At 32.9% G+C, this 18488-nt stretch overlaps 1 long non-coding RNA gene across 1 annotated transcript; it reads right to left on the bottom strand.

Annotated features, from left to right (window-relative positions):
* Positions 1 to 5860: 5860 nt before the first annotated feature.
* Positions 5861 to 15456, bottom strand: LOC109808468 (uncharacterized). The gene is made up of 2 exons (XR_002240596.3): positions 15150 to 15456; positions 5861 to 6565 (listed from the first exon to the last, which is right to left on the bottom strand). It is a non-coding gene; the product is annotated as an uncharacterized LOC109808468 (long non-coding RNA).
* Between the last annotated feature and the right edge of the window lie 3032 nt (positions 15457 to 18488).

The raw sequence follows: 18488 nt of genomic DNA, 5'->3' as shown, positions 1-18488 counted from the left end.
ATTCTCCCAAAGTTTACAATTCAACTTCATAATTCTCCCAAAGTCTAGTATTTAATTCCATACGAAATCCTATAGTGTGATGTCTCATCCATTAGGGTTCATAGTATTATCTCATCCACCAACAATCTACCGCTCAGACCTATGAGATATGTGTGCAATGTTACTCCATCCATATAGAGATCTCATAGTGTTGGATTGTCTCATCCACCAAGTGTTGTCTCATCCATATAATAATTTAAGAAGATATTTAGAATAAGTTATTTGCAAAACCAAAAGAGAAAGAAAAAAATAGAATAAAAATGAATGATTCCTTATCTATATTGAGCACAATTTTGACACAATAAAGAGGTTGGTGTCGATGTCACATTTGACTGAGGTGAAGGTGATGGAGAAGAGAAGGTGGAGCATGCCAGTGACAATGGTAAAGGCTGTCAATCTATCCAAAAGAGAAAGAAAAAAAAACAAAATATAAATGAATGAATGAACTCTTATCCTTATCGAGTACGGTCTTGGACGGAGAGGTTGATGTTGGTGTCGTATTTGGTCAAGGTGAAGGCGATGGAGGAGAGGGGGATATGGGTGTCATCTTCATCTTCATATTTGGGAGGAGGTAGTCATTGAGGAAGAGGTGGAATGTGACAACAATAGTGATGAAACTGTCAATATGCTAGGGAGGTGCATGAGAGGCTAGATTTTCTAAAGTAAATTTGTATAGTTAGGTTTTCGAAAGGATTTGTAGCTTAGATTTACATAGATGAAGATATATTAAAAAAAGAAAGAGATCATAAAATGACATGTTTCACTAAATCTGGCATGACAACTCCTAAAATTTATTTTAAAATGATGTGTAGTCATAATACATAATAGCTTGACTTTTATATTAAAAATAGATAGATAAATAAATTCTTTTACTCGATGTGAGACTCAATTTTGAAAGACAATTATAAATAATAATATTAAAACAAAAAATATTATTTTATCTATAGTAACATTTTATATATATATATATATATATATATATATATATATATATATATATATATATATATATATATATATATATATATATATATATTGCAATAACCTATTAACTTAATCTATGTAACATTTTAATAAATGTAAGTGAACAAATGTTTATAAAATGTAGTGGTGATTGATATGATATTGATGAATTAATTGTTTTGTATTGTTTGTTAAAGATATGTTTTTCCAAGAGAAATATGATATCTTATTATTCATCGAAAATTCACACACGTCTTAAAATTAATTTGATATTCACTTTGAACTTAAACTCTTGTAAATTTGTTTTAAATCATCACTTAAAAAAATTTCATAACAATAAAAATTTTGTGTATGCTTATAAATGTTGATCTTTTTATTTTAACAATTTGAGATTTTATTTGTATTTCAAGATGAGCCATCTAAAAAATATTATATATTCTTGCTTATAACTAGGTATGATTTGATTAGATTTAGATAATAATTTTGATAATATTTAAGAATGAGGTATAAAAAGATGTAGAAACTAGAAAATGATCAAATGTACAAATAAGGCACCACTAGAGTGCCAAGGCATTATATATAGAGTTAATCACCTATATACTGCCAGTGTAAAAGTTTTTTATACGAGTGTTGGGGAAAGCTATATCACTCGAAAGTTGCACCTACTCGAAAGAAAGACAAACAAATTGGTACCTACCAAGAAAGTATTAGAAGCCCTAAATATACGAACTCGAGAATTGATCAAAAAACGTAAGAGATGGAAGGCTCTTTGATCAGTTAAGCAGTTACATTAAGGCAGTTACCAAAACTTGGTTGAAGAAACAAAGAACGTGGAGGGAACGGTTGTGAGAAGTTATATGGATTCCACGAAATCAGCATAGTGGGCAGCGGTTACACACCCATGACTCATCTATACAGGATTAATCGCTCTCAAGTAAAATCTATAAATATGGGAATCATGCCCCCTCAGAAGAGGTCGGAAACACCATACTTGAAACTCTCAAGTACTCACTGCCTGCGCATATGGCTTTCGTGCATGGAATTGCTTCTAGGTATGATCATTTCTCGGTCACATTTCTTTTCTCTTTTTAAGATTAGGATTAGTGTAGTTTTCTTTTCTTCTTTTAATCACGTAGTAATATAGCTTTAATATTGTAACTCTTGAATGTTATGTGAAGTGAACCATGATTTGTATTGCAAATATATGTATCGTTCATTCGGTTTATTTGAGGATTTATATGCATGAACATTATTGTTTGTTAATCATTGACGAATATTTAGAAACGAGTAGTTATTGAATCTTTCTACTCCATCTCTTGTTCTTCATAAAAGCGTCAAATACCTAAATTGAAACACTTCTTGTGCTAGTTCGAATAAAAAGAATCCATAAACTAATTCCACCGTAAATAACGGGCAATCAATCATATTTTTTAATAATGTCACGTCAGTTGCTTATTTAAATGAAATAAAAATAAAATAAAATAATTTAAAACATTTGATTGAGTATAAAAACTTTATACTGATAGTGTATGATGATTAGCTCTTATATATATATATATATATATATATATATATATATATATATATATATATATATATATATATATATATATTATTTTTCGATTAGAGAACTAAATTTTAATGCGTCTCGTCCACAACAGATATTGATCCCCCATTATAGACAAGGTATCGGTTATCTCCGGCTGTTCCGGGCATGGGGAATATCTGACTGACCTACTCAATTCTCAATTTTTTTTTTTCAAATAACTTGACAAACTTTTTTATTTCACTTGGTCCATTTTAATTAAGTTTAAAACGTTAACTTTAATTTTGGTTACTAATTCTATTTGGACAGTGTTTTCTATAAATATTTTGAAAAGAAACGATAAAATAAATTGAGCTCCTCATATAAGGTATAACATTAACTTATATACTTAACTTTATATAAACTCTTTCCTATTTAATTTTTTTTCAAAAACTAAAATACATAGGTTGATTTTAAATTATGGAGAATTTAAATGCAATTTTATTTTATACAAACACTCCTATTAATCTTGAATAAAACATAATAGAAATTCTAGGCTCCCACATTCACATCGAGATGATACTCAACACCTACTTTTAGGTCAATTACCCTCAGTTTTAGCATATCTATGATCTATCTGCTTCTCACCTCATATATGTTGTTACTATATGAAGAATTACCATCCAAGTGTGAGCTTCCTCCTTTAAACTACTAAACTAACTGAGGTTACTATGCAAATGTGTATAACCGAACATAACAGCATTAACCTTAAATCAAACTTGATGGAGTTAGTAACAGAAAAAAGTATGATAGAAATGGAGTTATTTTCTACTTCCTACGTACATGGGGAAATGTAGAGTGTAGAGTTAGTAAATAGGGACATACTAAGAGGAAGCACCTAGAAGAACGAAAGTATGATATTGATTTGCAGCATGCTCTAGGACCGCAAAAGAAGTGTAGAAAAGGGAATGGAAGTAGTATGGTGGGGTCGAAGGAATGGGAAGATAGCTAAAGAGAAAGTTGATTGTGTGGTAGTAACACGTGATTCCACTTAGGCTTAGGGTATGGCATCCCGTTCCCATCGCAGGGTGGGTTGCTTCCAAATTCTGAATTTTGTGATAACCACAGTAACACGTGGCACTTCCATCTTGTTCCAACCTGTGCTGTCTGTGAGGACCACCCTCATAACATTCCCTTCTCTCCGTGAATTTGTCACTCTGATGCTTAGCATCCGCATCTTCCCCAACATGCAAACCGTAATGTGCGCCCATTGCCCCCCTCAACACATTTCTTTTACTTCTAAGTTAACTCAATATCAATACATTTATAATTTATAATAATCTCATAATTCTACATGTTGCTGATAAAATTCTGTCTATTGATCTAGGGTATGCACAGTGAAACTTATGTAATGGCAAGTGCACGGTTAGTTGAACGTTCATAAAAATCACATCAATTTTGATGAAAAATAATTAATATAGTTGCATCAGCAGATTCACCTCCCTTGATACCAGATGTATTACCAAACACATTATTCGCAATAACAATGAATCACGTGGTTCCAAGCAAACTTTATTAGCTGGATGAATCCTAGAGTCTTCAAGGACATAACCAAATCAATGTCTCCAATTTGAGTTATTCTAATAATATTATCATAAGTATGTCTATATAAATACCAAATTAAAAATGAAAATAATATAATTTTTGTCGATAGTAATCTCATTCTGCTCAATCCTTATCAGTCAAATGTAAATATAATGTTTGGTTATCGGTACACCTAGACTTAAAAACAAAAAGAGATGATAAAACCTATGATATATTTATCTTATATTCAGTATTTGAAATGAAATAAGAAACCTTAGTAAAAAAATATGAAGTTGATATTTGAAAAAGAAAATTTTAACATAAAAATTAAAAAAAAAAATTTAAGTAACATAAAAATAAATATTAAATATTAATGGCATTGCTTGTCATTTGGAAAAGGCGAGTACAATAGAAATATTTTGTCACATTTATGAAATAAGCCTTAGATTTATCAAAAAAAGATTGAGTTTCATTCATTGTTAATCGGTAAATTAATGACATAGAATTAACTTAAATAATTTTTATTCTCTAAATAATTCATGATTTTTTTATTCTCTAAACATCTAGTGGTTGAGAGGTTAAGATAGTTACATGAAAAGTTCCATCCTTATTATCATCATTTTAATCCTTCTTAATGATAAGAAGTAAAAAATAAAAAAAGAATTAATGATTTTTCTACTTGATTCTTTAATTTATATATTTTTTTTAAAATAAGTCATTCTTAAAAAAATTCTAGAAAACTTGTCATATTTAAGAAAAATAAATAAATAAATAAGAGAGCATTTAGTAACAAAATGATTTGTCAGACTCAAAAAATGTGGAACAAAATAATAAAAAATCATAAATTTTTAGAGATAAAAAACTTAATTAAACCAATAAAAATTCAACTTATTTTCATCTTACATGGTAAATTAAAAAATATAAACTAGTTATTTCATTTTGCAAATTGATCCATTTTTTTTAATACAATTTGTTATTTTCATTTTCAATTCTCCATTTTTCACTTACGTGGTCGGGGGTGTTCATGTTTTATCGCAGTCGAATGTTCGTTTTTTATAAAGTAAAAAGACCACACCAGTTCACAACCTCTTTCTCTATTCGACCTCGGCCACAAGCCAATAACGAAGCAAGAAAACCTGCGACACCGTCACGCCCGCAACGCACTAACGTTGATGCTTAATTTGGTTTCCAAGCTTACTGATACGAATTGCACGTCAGTTCAGCTTTGAATGACCCATGGCTTGCATCCTGCAGGATCTGCTGAGGGAATTCTTAAGAAACACTTCGTTGATGCTCTAAACAGTATATCCAAGGAAAAATTACAAGTCTTGTGATAAATAAATCAAAACTTTAATCATCAATAAATTACCCATTAAAATTCAATGTACGACATTGCCTATGCAATAACTCTTTGCATTCAGAGTATTGAGTTTCCCCATATGCCATTCAATTTCAGCTCGTAAATGTCTGTTTATTGGATACTTTCGAAAGTTCATATGCTGCATCAAGCTACTTGTGAATTGTGATATTTCCAAGCAGTATTTGCGTTTTCGTTTCCTTTCTCAACGTTAGGAAGGACCATTTTCCTTGAATATAATTTAATAACTCCACTAAACAAATAAATTCATCGCTACATAGGGGGGATCAAAGATTTTAGGCATGGTCACATCTGTCATCCGTACACTTAATGCTTCACAATTTAAAGCAAATAAAATGCTAACATGATCAATAAAAGCGAAGGCATAGAGCTACAAGAAAAATAAATGCTAGAGTAATAAATTCAAGCATGTTCAAAGGAGAAAACAATGTTGTGTTTGAAGCTATCCTCCTCCCCCCAAGTTAGGAGAAAAATAAAACGGTAACAATTAAAACTTTTACTTCCGCAAGATAGCATTTAGCACAAGTCTGGAAAAATTGGGACAACTACGGGGTTAATTAGGGGTGATCAAAATAACTGGTTATAAAAAAAAATAACTATAATCATAATTAACCAGTTAATCCAAGTGAATTTTGACTTCCAAGTTATAGGTCCCTTCAGCAAACTCCAGTCTATAACATGAACGGCCATGATAGAATTCTGAAACTAGACCCAAACAAGAGGAGGGGGAACTATCATTATAAATGAAATTAATGTACCAATTGGAATAGAAATCCCTGCAGTTCAGTCACCCTGAGGTAATTTAATTCACTCTTCTTTCAGCTCTCGTGAAATGGTCTTCTCTGGTTCGCTTTCCCTTCCTTTCTTATGGTAACTAGGCCTGTTGGCACGTTTGTTAGTCTTGTTGGACTAAGCTTACCGTGGGAAATAGCTTTTCCCTTTCAACAACTTCTCGGCATGTATTTTTCTGAGATTGCTCTCCTTTTTCATCCTGCCTGTGCAGGACATCAGAACTGCTCCGGTGTATCACTGATGAGACCAATACCCGTCATTTCAGATTGCTTAGCTGTCTGAAGCTGTCAAAGGATAAGGACAATCAATTATAATTTATAAATATTTGTATTTAGGTGAAAAAAAAGGGACTAAATCATCCTCCCACACACATTATACTGAAAAATGTAGGGGCTGCTATATATATATATATATATATATATATATAAATAAATAAATAAAAACTAACTTCATGGCAAGGCAATAAGACCTCCACAAGAGGCAAATTCTAGATACAACATCCAAAACCAAACACTCAGACACTTTTGACAAAAAAAAAAAGGAAACCAGAAAGAGTTCACATAAACAAATATGAGCACTAAGGTGAAGGAAACAAATAAAAAAATAACAAATGGTTACTCGCATACAAGGGCTTAATATCCAAAATGAACAAGGCTGTATGGTGATAAATTGAATAAAAATATCTAGCAAATTGGGAGGATGGAACTTATCTGTGGTATGAGGGTTCATTGACATTGGGGCAAAGGAAGCCAACAATGCTCTAGCAAAAACAGAGACAGGAAAATAAATGGATGATAACCACAAAAGAAATGATTTAGATATTCAAGAATACAAGGTTTTGTTTGTTTTTAAAAAATCAATTTAATATTTTCTAAAATTTGTTTGTCTCTTGACTCTTGAACATATTTGAAAATGTTTGCCCCCTGAGCCCATTTCTTTTTTCTAAAAATTTGTCACCTGACTACTTGAATAACACTTTTTTATGGTGTACCACTTGAACAACACATTTGAAGAAAATAGAAAAAAAAAGAAAAAAAAAGAGAGAGAGAGAGAGAGAGAGAGAACAACACTCCCAACTTTTGTTTTTTGGTTTCTAAAGCACTTCTTTTAGAAACAATTTTCAAAACCTTAATAGATTTTGGGTGAGAAGTTGATTACCAAGAGGTGCAAAATTGTTTTTAAAGAAAAAAAGTGAAAAGGGAATCAAACAAGCCCCAAATATTCCTTGATTTATCACACAATGTGAAAATGATGTGCTCAAAATTAATGTGGTAAAGTTTTTAGGATTTTTTTATTGCAAACCCTAGCTTTAATTGACCCATTACTCTAAGTCCAAAGGTTATTTAGTGTTGGAAACTCACCTTAATTGTGGTTACCCCTAGATTACAAGTGTCCTGAAAAGAGCTACCTACAAAGGGTCTAACCAGAAAAGTTGAGTGAAGCATTGTAGTGTGGAGCCACCAAAATGTATGCTCTTAGCAGGTTGAGATCCCACGTTGATTAGAAATATATTCAATGTAATTCTCATAAGGCATGGAAATCCTTAGTCAATTTTATAGAGTTGAGTAAGTCTCTAAGTTTCATTTATAAGATAGTATCAAAGTCTATCCTAAATTTATTGTTAGGTCACCTATGTTGCCACACTCTATGCCCATAGCCCAAGGCGCAAGGCAATGCGTTGAAAAGTCGCCTTAATTGCAGTTATTGCTAACTTGCTAGTGTCTCAAAAAAGGCTATCTATAGAAGGGTTGACCAAAAGGGTTGAGCGAAGCATTGTAGGATGGAGCCACTAGAACATCGGCTTTAAGTGGGTTAAGATTCCACATCAATTAGAGATATGACCAATGTAGTCCTTTTGAGAAATTCTCACCTTACAACCTAGTTTTGTGAAGTTAAGTTAGACCCTAAGTGCAATTTCTAAAAGTAAGTCCTAAAAAATCTAGCATGCCCCCTACCATTGAGTCATGGAACTCCTTAAGTATAAAAGAAATTCTAGAAGAAATGGAAACCATAATCCTTCCCTTCTAATAGACCCTCCCTCCTTTAAAGTGAAATCTTGGATGAGAATTTGGTTGCAGCAATAGGTCTTGAATTATTCCCCTCAAATTGTCGTTAGCTTGGACCTCTAATTCTAGCTCCTCCCACTCTTGACAATGGATTGTAAACAATGTCAAATACTATAGTTTCCTAGAGAAAGCAGCACAAACTCCTTTTTCCTTTCCAAGTTTATATTTGATTACAAAATCAAATCCCAATAGTTTAGAAACCCATTTATGTTGTTCTTCACCCGTAAGTCTATGATTTTCCAAGAATCTAAAACTTTTCTAGTCTATGTGCACTTTAAAATGACCACCAAAGTAATGCCTCCATTTTTGGATGGATAGAATAATTTCCATCTACACTCATTCATAAACCAACTTATTTTGGGCCCTTTCACATAAGTTTTCGTTCATGTATGCTACTGGTTGCTCATCCTACATAAGCATTGTACCCATACCTTTTCCTGATAGATCACTTTCAATAAAAAAGTTTCTCAAAGTTTGGGCTTGTTAATACTAGTAGTCAGTAGAGTTGTCGTGGCTTATTTGAGTTGTTCAAAGGATTCTTGAGTTTCACTTCCCCACTTGGAACTATACTTCTTCAGTTGTTGTGTAAAAGGTCATACAATTTTACCATAATTCTTTATGACTTTTCATTAATATCCAGTCAACTACAAGAATCCCCTTAATCCCTTCACATTAGCAGGGATGGGGCACTGAATCATGTCTTTAATCTTATTCAAGTCTGCTGAAACTCCTTTTCCCAAGATCAAATGAGCTAAATATTCTAGTTGACTCTAGCCAAAAACTGCACTTCTTGTTAGCAAACAACATATTTTCCCTTTAAACTTGTAACTATTGTGAGGATAGTTTTAGCTTTTGCATCAACACATCATTGGTATGTTCATCAACTTGATGTGAACAATGCCTTCTTACATGGCGAGTTACAAGAGACAATTTGCATGTTCATTCCTAAAGGTATATCAAATGTTCAGCCTCATAAAGTTTGCAAATTGTTAAAATAACTTTATGGTTTGAAACAAGCAAGTCAAAAATGGTTTGAGAGGCTCACTGCTTTACTAATTAAGTGTGGTTATTTACAAGAACACTCTGACCACTCACTGTTTGTTAAGAAAGCTGAGAGTTCCATCACTGTGCTTATTATATACATGGATGATATTGTTTTGACTGGTATCTCACTAGAAGAATTTTCTGCTCTAAAAACAGTCCTTCACAATGATTTTGGAATCAAAGATTTAGGTGTCCTCAAGTTCTTTATGGGGGTAGAAGTTGCTCATTTTGCTCAAGGAATTTCAATATGCCAAAAGCAATACTGTTTAGATTTATTAGCAAATTTTGGTATGTTGGGTTGCAAGCCAGTCAACACTCCATCAAAACCAGGAACTCATTTACATCAATGGCCCTTACAATGATGTGTCAGGATACCACACGCTGATTGGGCGATTGCTTTATCTTAGTACCACTTGGCTTGATATTTGCTTTGCAACACAACTTAGTCAATTTTTATCGTCCCCAACAGTGTTGCATTTTAAAGCTGCTCAACTAATCCTCAAATATTTAAAAGGTAGCCCAGGAGAAGGGATCCTATTCCCTTGAACAACTTCACTTCAAATTGTTGGATTTAGTGATGTCGATTGGGCAGCATGTCCTGATACACAACGTTCAATGAGTGGCTATTACTTCTTCCTTGGAGATTCGTTGGTTAGTTGGAAATCAAAGAAGCAAACAAGTTGCTTGCTCTTCTGCAGAGGCAGAATATTATCGTGTCCTTGCCACACCCTCTTGTGAATTTCAACAGCTTAAGTTCCTCCTTGATGATCTTCATGTCCACTGCTCCAAATAGGTTGTACTTTATCGTGACAACAACAGTGCAATTCAGATTGTAGCAAATCCTATCTTCCATGAGCACACAACACATTTAGACAATGATTGTCATGTTGTTCGAGAAAGTTGTTCCTCAGGATTCATGAAGCTGCCACCCCTTGCTTCCAATGCACAAATTGTTGACCTCTTCACTAAGGGACTCTTACCTAAACTCTTTTATCACTTCCTCTCCAAGTTGAGTATGGTATATATTTTTCAACCCTCAGCTTGAAGCGGGGTAATATTCCCTTTGCAATCCACGTATTGAATACTCTTCGGGTCTGTTAGTAGTGGTTGTGTTGGTCCGTAACCGACTTATGTTTTCCTTTCCAGCTGGTTATATTTTGTTTCTGAGCTTTGTATATAAACAAACCCTGTGGATGCAGAGTATTCCTAAGCTGAATAATCAATGTTTCATTTTGATTCCCTATCATTTCCACTGTGATATTTTTGTTCTATTAATCATTCCCACTTGATTGATACTCAACAAGGGACCCAAAGGATTCTAAACCAACCCATACACATCACCCCACTACTCCCAAGTAGGCAATTAGTTGGACTATTTTCTCTCCTAATTCTAATAAGGTGCATCGCACCTTTTCCCTCTCCTCACATACACCTTAGTTCTTTTATTAAGGATTCTATAAAAAAAACTTTTGGAAATATCGATGCAGATTGGTCTCTTATTGCAGTCACAGTTTGAATCTTATGGAAAGGTAGAAATTCTTTCTACTTTTCCCTTGATCATACCTGACAGTCTAAAAGATTTTATTTCTTTTCCTATTCTAAGATACATGAATTTCATTTCAGCTGACAACTCCAAGCCTCTGCCTTTGTTCATTGAGGAAAGTAGACATGACATCCTTGTTGCATGGGAAAATCCTCTCACAGTCTTCATGAAGCTTAACATGGATTGATCCTTTAAATATAAAATTGGGATGGCAGCCTGTAGAGGTTTGACTCCAAAACAGTTTTGGTGCATTTTTGAAGGGATTTCTGGGCAAACTTGGTGTTTGATTATTAGTCATGACAGAACTTTGGAGCTCATTGATGGGTTTGCATCTACCTTGGAGTTTGAATACTCATAATGTGCTGGTTGAAATGGATTCCCAAGTTACTGTCAACAAGGTTAATCAGAGGTTGTCGCAGAATGTGTTTTTCTAGCCTCTTGTGACACAAATTTGTTCCCCTTCGTCTGATCCCAGGTGGTCTATGCCTGAAACACATCTATATTAAAGCTAACAGATGTGTTAATCTCCTAGGTCATGATGGGCCTCAGGGACATCAAGTACTTGATCCCTCACCCCAACCTGCCCATTGTTCCCCTCTTGCATGAGGATGCCTATGGTATATGATTTCCTAATGTAGTTCCTTAGAGTGTTTGTTTTTCCTCTCCATTATTTTTTTTTTAAATAAATGGTCATCAAACATTAATATAACTAATCAAGAACATAGCTATAATTTTTTAATTCGTTATTAATATTTCCAACAAAAAAATAATTAAGTTTACATCCATAAAGTGTTCGCCTAAATAGATTTCCACACTATTTATGCTAGATCTTTTATAAGCTCTTCCTGATGCACAAATCCTCTTTACCACTACCATAATGGCTAAACAGAACCAAAATCTTCTCAATGGATTCCAGAGCATGTCCAAAGCTTTTATGCATATCTAATACATCACAAGTTCACAATTGACTTGACACCGATCAAACTAAAGGTCAAAACTGACTCATATGGTGACACATCAAAATCACAGTTTTGGCAATTTTATATGAGTGAGTTTTCAAGTAGGCTAAATTTTCCTTCTTTGGAACATATCGCCATTCAAGTTTACAAGTTGGTGACTCGCAATTTTAACTAACATATATACATGAATCAAGATGCATGAGCTAAAAAACACGCAAAGAGAGAACATGTTAAGACAACTACAATGTGAAATTTGTGGAACAACAATTACTTTTCCCCCCAAATTTCATATGAAGCACAAACGTTCCTAATATGTATACCTATTTGACCAACATTTGAACAAACTTGTTCACCAGTTTCCCTGTTTCCAACTAACAGTTTGACTATCAATGTAAGTATACCCCACCAATTATCCAAATGAATCAGTAAATATAATAGGACTAGGAAGCCGAATTAGCTCCACCCTTAAGAGTATTCATTTTGTGTACAAGTTTCATGCATAAAAGAGCAACAAATATTCATTTTGAGTCATGGAGAGAACAAGACCATTTTGCACTGATTACTTGGGATAAAAACATAAATACAGTCACAAGACAAGATTACAAGCCTGGAAAACTGACAATAGTTTATAGGTATTACTGAAGAAAAAATTTCTTTTCATGCCATTGTATCTGTATCGTATTTTTGTTCAATCACGGAGGACCATAGTGCTTAAACTGATTAATTTTGATTGTCCACCGTGATTGCTTTGATGCGTATTAATCATTACTTACTATTAGACACCAAAATCCTGGCTCTCCATGATCATCCTTACCAGTGATATACAGTATCAAAACTGTTAGGATATAGAATAAAGGGAATTAGAATAGTTATTAGTTATAAAGATATCATGGGCTAGGCCCATCACATCTATAAATAAGAGGTTACTTGGTAGAGGGGAGGATTCAGATTTGTTCACATTTGTAAATTGAGCATTAGCTCTTTGTTAAAGGAGAAATCCTTTGTGAAGGGGAAACCCTTGGAGGAGATATTTCTCTCCTATTTTTTGTTCTTTTCAACATATTCAATAAAATCTTTCTTTTCTTTCTCTTTCCTAATTCTTAGTTCCTAACAATTGGTCCGACCTGCCGGATCTTCGAGGGAGAGCCAGTGTTACTAGAGATGGAGGAAGCATATATTTGGGTCAAGGGGAAGCTGCCAGTCTTTGTGGGTACAAACCCATTGGGTTGGATTGCTAAGGCTGAGAAATTCTTTGAAGTGCAAGAAATTCATTCTTTCCATAAGTTGCAATATGCTTTCATGAGCATGGAAGGAGTAGCAATGCGGTGGTTCTACTTTTGGAGCCAAAAGAACCCAGATTCTGATTGGGAGTCATTCTCCACATCATTGATCAAAAGATTCATGAAGCAAGAAAAGAAAAGGGACAAAGAAAGTTTGAAGATCAAGAATTATGGTGGCGAAAAATCTGAGATTAAGAAGAGACTCAATGAGGTTTCAAAGATCAAGAAACTCATTAATGAGATCACAACAAAACATGGGGAAAAAGATAAGCTTCAGGAGGATCTTGATCACCTATTGCAAAAACAGGACTTGACAGAAGACATTGGCACCAGCAACCCAGTTCTGGACAGATTCAAGAAAAATGCAGAAAATACCAAAGGCAGTGAGTCAGATTGCAGAGGTGACCTGGTGCATTCTTGGGAAAAACAAGTTGAGTTACCCACCTTTGATGGAAGCATAGAACAGAGAATTAACATGAAGGGTATCAGTCTAAGGTAACAGTAACCTGTTGCAATTCTTGAAGTTAGAAAACAGAAATAAAGAAGTTTCAATAATCAAGAACAACACTATATGTGGTGGGGAAGACCACTTTCTAGGCGAGCCTTCATCATTAAACATCGTTGCATCTAAGGATGACAACAGGACAATGGAGCCTAGGCAAAAGGAAAGTACGAAGGCAACAATTGTGATTCAAGTTATACGAAGTCCACCATCTCCACTACCACCGAAGCCGCCAGACATGGGTTTGTATGCAGTGGCCAAAGGGTTCGTTGCTGATCCATCATGGGTAGACAACAAAGAGACACATTCTGTTAGAGCAAGTGATTTGGCTCTAGAGGATGAGAAAGAGGAAGGGGTAGATTTGGAATTCTAAAAGTGGGTCCAATTGCCCAAACCTATGAAAAAGTAGTTTTTTAGGGGTGTTGTTTCACTTTAGTCCCAACTATAGTGTGTTTTGATGTCATTTTTTTTTTTTGGTTTTCAGATTCCAACCTTGAGGACAAGGTTGATTTTCAAGGGGGTGGTATTGTTAGGATATAGAATAAAGGGAATTAGAATAGTTATTAGTTATAAAGATATCATGGGCTAGGCCCATCACATCTATAAATAAGAGGTTACTTGGTAGAGGAGAGGATTCAGATTTGTTCACATTTGTAAATTGAGCATTAGCTCTTTGTTAAAGGAGAAATCCTTTGTGAAGGGGAAACCCTTGGAGGAGATATTTCTCTCCTATTTTTTGTTCTTTTCAACATATTCAATAAAATCTTTCTTTTCTTTCTCTTTCCTAATTCTTAGTTCCTAACAAAAACTAATGCACCTATACATCAGAGATTACTTTCACAATAGAAGAATCAATATAGATTACTCTACCATATTTCTAGAGATTTAAAAGATATGTGATGGGAAAGTTTACTTCAATTAGTTAAGTAACAGCTCCGAACAACCATCCGGATGTGCACACAGCTCAGTTTATAAAAACATTCCTTAAACCAGGAATGCTTATAATAAGTGCTAACAAAGCATTCACACATAACAACATGTCTTTCACCATATAGCCAGTGTCTCATCACGTATATGAAGACCGAAAGCCAGAAGTTGACAATGAAGCTTATCATAATGTTAGATATCTTAAATCTTCACTCTGTTCCATCAAGATGAATGTATTAAAAAATCGAAAGACAGTGCCACTAATCTATTAGTGACGAAGGGATGTATAAATTGGTTAACCCTCCCTGTTACAACTTACAAGTAGTTAGAAATCCCAAAAAAATTAAAAATGGATTGTGAATCAGAGTCGATAATAGTGAGGTATTGGTTCAGAGGAGAAAGGATATTTTACGAATTACAGGTCAAGGACATAACAGAAACAAACAAAACAAGTAATTCATGAATAAATAAAAGTCAAAATGGCTTAAACGTGAGAAATTCTGAAATTGAAGATTGAAATTGAGAATGATAGTCAGACCTAACTAACCTTGATATTCAGCGGCAATGAGGACACGGCGGAGGAGTTATTGACGGCGGAAAAGAGACAAAAGGATTAAATTGAATCCATGACGGTGATAACATTTCGAAGTCCATTATTCCATAAAACATTTCACAACGAATTTTTTTTATCATAGCCATGTTTCTGTTGAAGAAATCGATTCTAACAAACAGAGAGGGGTTCGTGCTTCGTGATAACGGTATCCAAGTATTTCATATTTTCATTTTATGCATTTTTGTGAAAGATAAAATTATGCATTTTTATGCAGAGAAGTGTGACTTGATATAAATTATAATCCATTAATCCCGAGTTAGATTTTTAGGAAATAAAAAATTATATATATACTTTCATCCTTTCGAGGACTGTTATTAGGGGAAAATCACAAATTTAAATGTAAGAATATTTTTTATTTAATGTGGGAAATGATTTTTTTATGTTAGGTGTGTAATTAAACAAATATCCTCAAAAAAAATATTTTTTATAATGGTTTTTTATTTGTATTTTTATGAAAAAAAAATGTATGAATAGATGGGAATCTATTCTTTTCTGGGAGAAAAAAATTAATGATATGAAAATATCATAATATTTTTATTAACTCACTTTATATATTTATATAAAGTTTTGAAATATTTGTTATTAAGTATAATAAATAACTAAAATTAGGAATAAAAAATACAATTAGATATTTTTTTAATATATTTATTCTCTATTTATATAAATTAAAATCATTGATTTGAACAGTCATTTCGGATCATTTTATAAATTACAAGAAAATATTTTTATTACATGAATCATTTTGGATCAATTTTGTATAATTGTATTTGGTTATTTTTCACTTTGATTTTCCTACTTCATTCAGGTTGGCTTAGTGGTTGGGATTAAGATAGTATATACTTGTATATAAATTTGAATTTCATTATGATCATTATAATTTTTATTGATAAAAAAGTAAAATAAAAATAAATCACCTTTATAATTTTTTATTTCAAAAAGTAATAAAATTTTGTTTAAAATAATAAAAATTCACTTCTGATAAATAAAAGATATTAAAAAATTAAATAATAAAGTTTTAAAATAGTGTATACGATGAAATTGTTCTTAAAATGATATTTTTTTAAGGGGAAAATATACTTATATATAAGAGAGAAAATTATTAAGGCTAAATACAATGTTGTTTTGATTTCTAGGAAACATATATAAATATTTTTATAATATTTATAGCTAATAAATTTTAAAGTATAAAAAACCTTTCTTCCTATCAAACATTAATTTCCTTAGTTCCTTTTTGTTACTTAAAGTTTTGATTTTTTTTTTTTTATGTAATTTGATGTTTTATTGTGCATAGTATATTTTGTTCACTCTGGAAATTTAGAACCTTTAATCTATCAATGTTTTCAAACAATAGCAACAGTAATACATCAACTTTTTAAAACTTTTTATTGTATAAAATGATGTCTACACAAAATTTCTTTGTCTAATGCTCTTGTACGTGTCAAGTTTCATCCACCCAAAATGCATAGGGAACATAACAGGTCTATGTAAACAGCAGAATAAAGATTCTGTGTATGGCTGATACATTCCGCATTGACAAAGAACTCTTCAATCAGTAGGTGCTGAATTTGGCACCCAAAAAGTTGTGCATACACAAATAGAAACTCGCATTTTGCAAAATATGTGTGAAGCATTGACGATTATGGTATGGTAGTAAGATGAAATTAAGCAGGAATTTGATACTGCAGAAATTATGAAGAAACGAACATTTTAGCAGCCAGACAAAATGAGACCCTTTTTGCAGATAAACTAGTGGGTATCCACAAAGTTAAGCCACAAATTCAATTGATTCGTAAGAAGTGGTTACTCTCTTTCCCTAGGATACACACATTTCTTTTTCTTCTTTTGAGCTTCAAGGACTTCTCTCAGAACATGGGACTTCATTCTAAGTCGGGCTCGGCCAATAATGCGTTTGTACTACTACAGAATATTCTAATTCACTGGCCAATGAAGTCTTGGCAAATATATGTTGTGATACTATGAGATAAGAATAATTGGGATTTAAAAGGACAAGGGAACTTCCTTTTCACAACATAACTCACACCTACTTTCCCTTCAACACTCATTCCTCCGTGCAAATGGTTCATAAAAATAATCACTAACATGCTTATCCTTAGATTGTGCATATCATCTTTACTAATAAACCCATTTACTTTTGTGCAAATTTGGTCACGTTTCATATACTTCTTGTAAAGGCTTAGAAGCAAACAACCATTATTATTAGATGTTAACAAATAACAACGTCAATCAAAGTCTGAATCACAAACTCACATCGGACATCCTAAAATCACGCCTCTTAAAATCTTCATGGTAAAGCTCATTTCAACTTGACTATTTTAAATAATGGTTCATAGCATGAGACAGAGGCAAAATCACTTTTTTTTTTTTTATTAGTTTGTTACGTACCATTCTCCTTTTCACCCATACATCAGTAATAGGTTGATAGAAAAACCATGAATGATTACTTTTGTCATTTTCTCACCCAAGCCAAACTAACAATAGTTGATCAAAATCCAATAATACAAACTATTGTTCCAAACTTCCAATCAATCTTAAATTTGGATGGTAGCACTTCATAGATATTGGGTTCGGCTTTGTTCCAATCCAATGATGGTAAAGCTAGAAGCCACTATTTATAAGCTCCGTCTTTGTGGACTTGTCAATGCTTTCTACCCTACTTTTTTGTGACTTTATTAATTAATCAGCAATGTATGAAAGACATTAACCATTAGAATTTGATACTAAGTGACAAGAGGTTTATGTCTTGGAATGCCCTAGAATCACGTGATTCTCACGCATGGTTGTGTTCCCCAACATAAGGAGATGGTATGCCATATATATTCCATACCTTCCCTTTAGAGCGTGTTTAGTTAACAATTTATCCAATTGAATCTATATTCAACTCAATCCATCATACTTGTTACTTCTCTTTTTGTGTATTGGAATGTACAAAATTTTCATTCAATAAGACGAATTTTTAAACATACATTTAGTTTTATATCATTAAACTCAATCCATCATGTTTATTACTTCTCCATTTGTGCATTGGAATGTACAAAACTTGTGTTCAATATCATTCAAACGAATTTTCAAACATCCTCTTAGTTTCCCGTCATTTTCCACAACTACTATAATATTGTGCTTCGTTGGTTAATAATCCATAATTGTGTATTGATAATATTGGGAAAAACCCAAGTCCCACATCGACTAGAGATTAGGCAATTGAATAGTATATAAGTGGAAAGCAACCCTCACCTTACAAGCCGGTTTTGTAGG

Source organism: Cajanus cajan, chromosome 5 (genome assembly GCF_000230855.2).
Source record: "Cajanus cajan strain Asha chromosome 5, NIPB_CcT2T_4, whole genome shotgun sequence".
Lineage (NCBI taxonomy): Eukaryota > Viridiplantae > Streptophyta > Magnoliopsida > Fabales > Fabaceae > Cajanus > Cajanus cajan.
The sequence above is the reverse complement of the archived record's forward strand: the minus strand, read 5'-3'. Positions and strand labels throughout refer to the sequence as shown.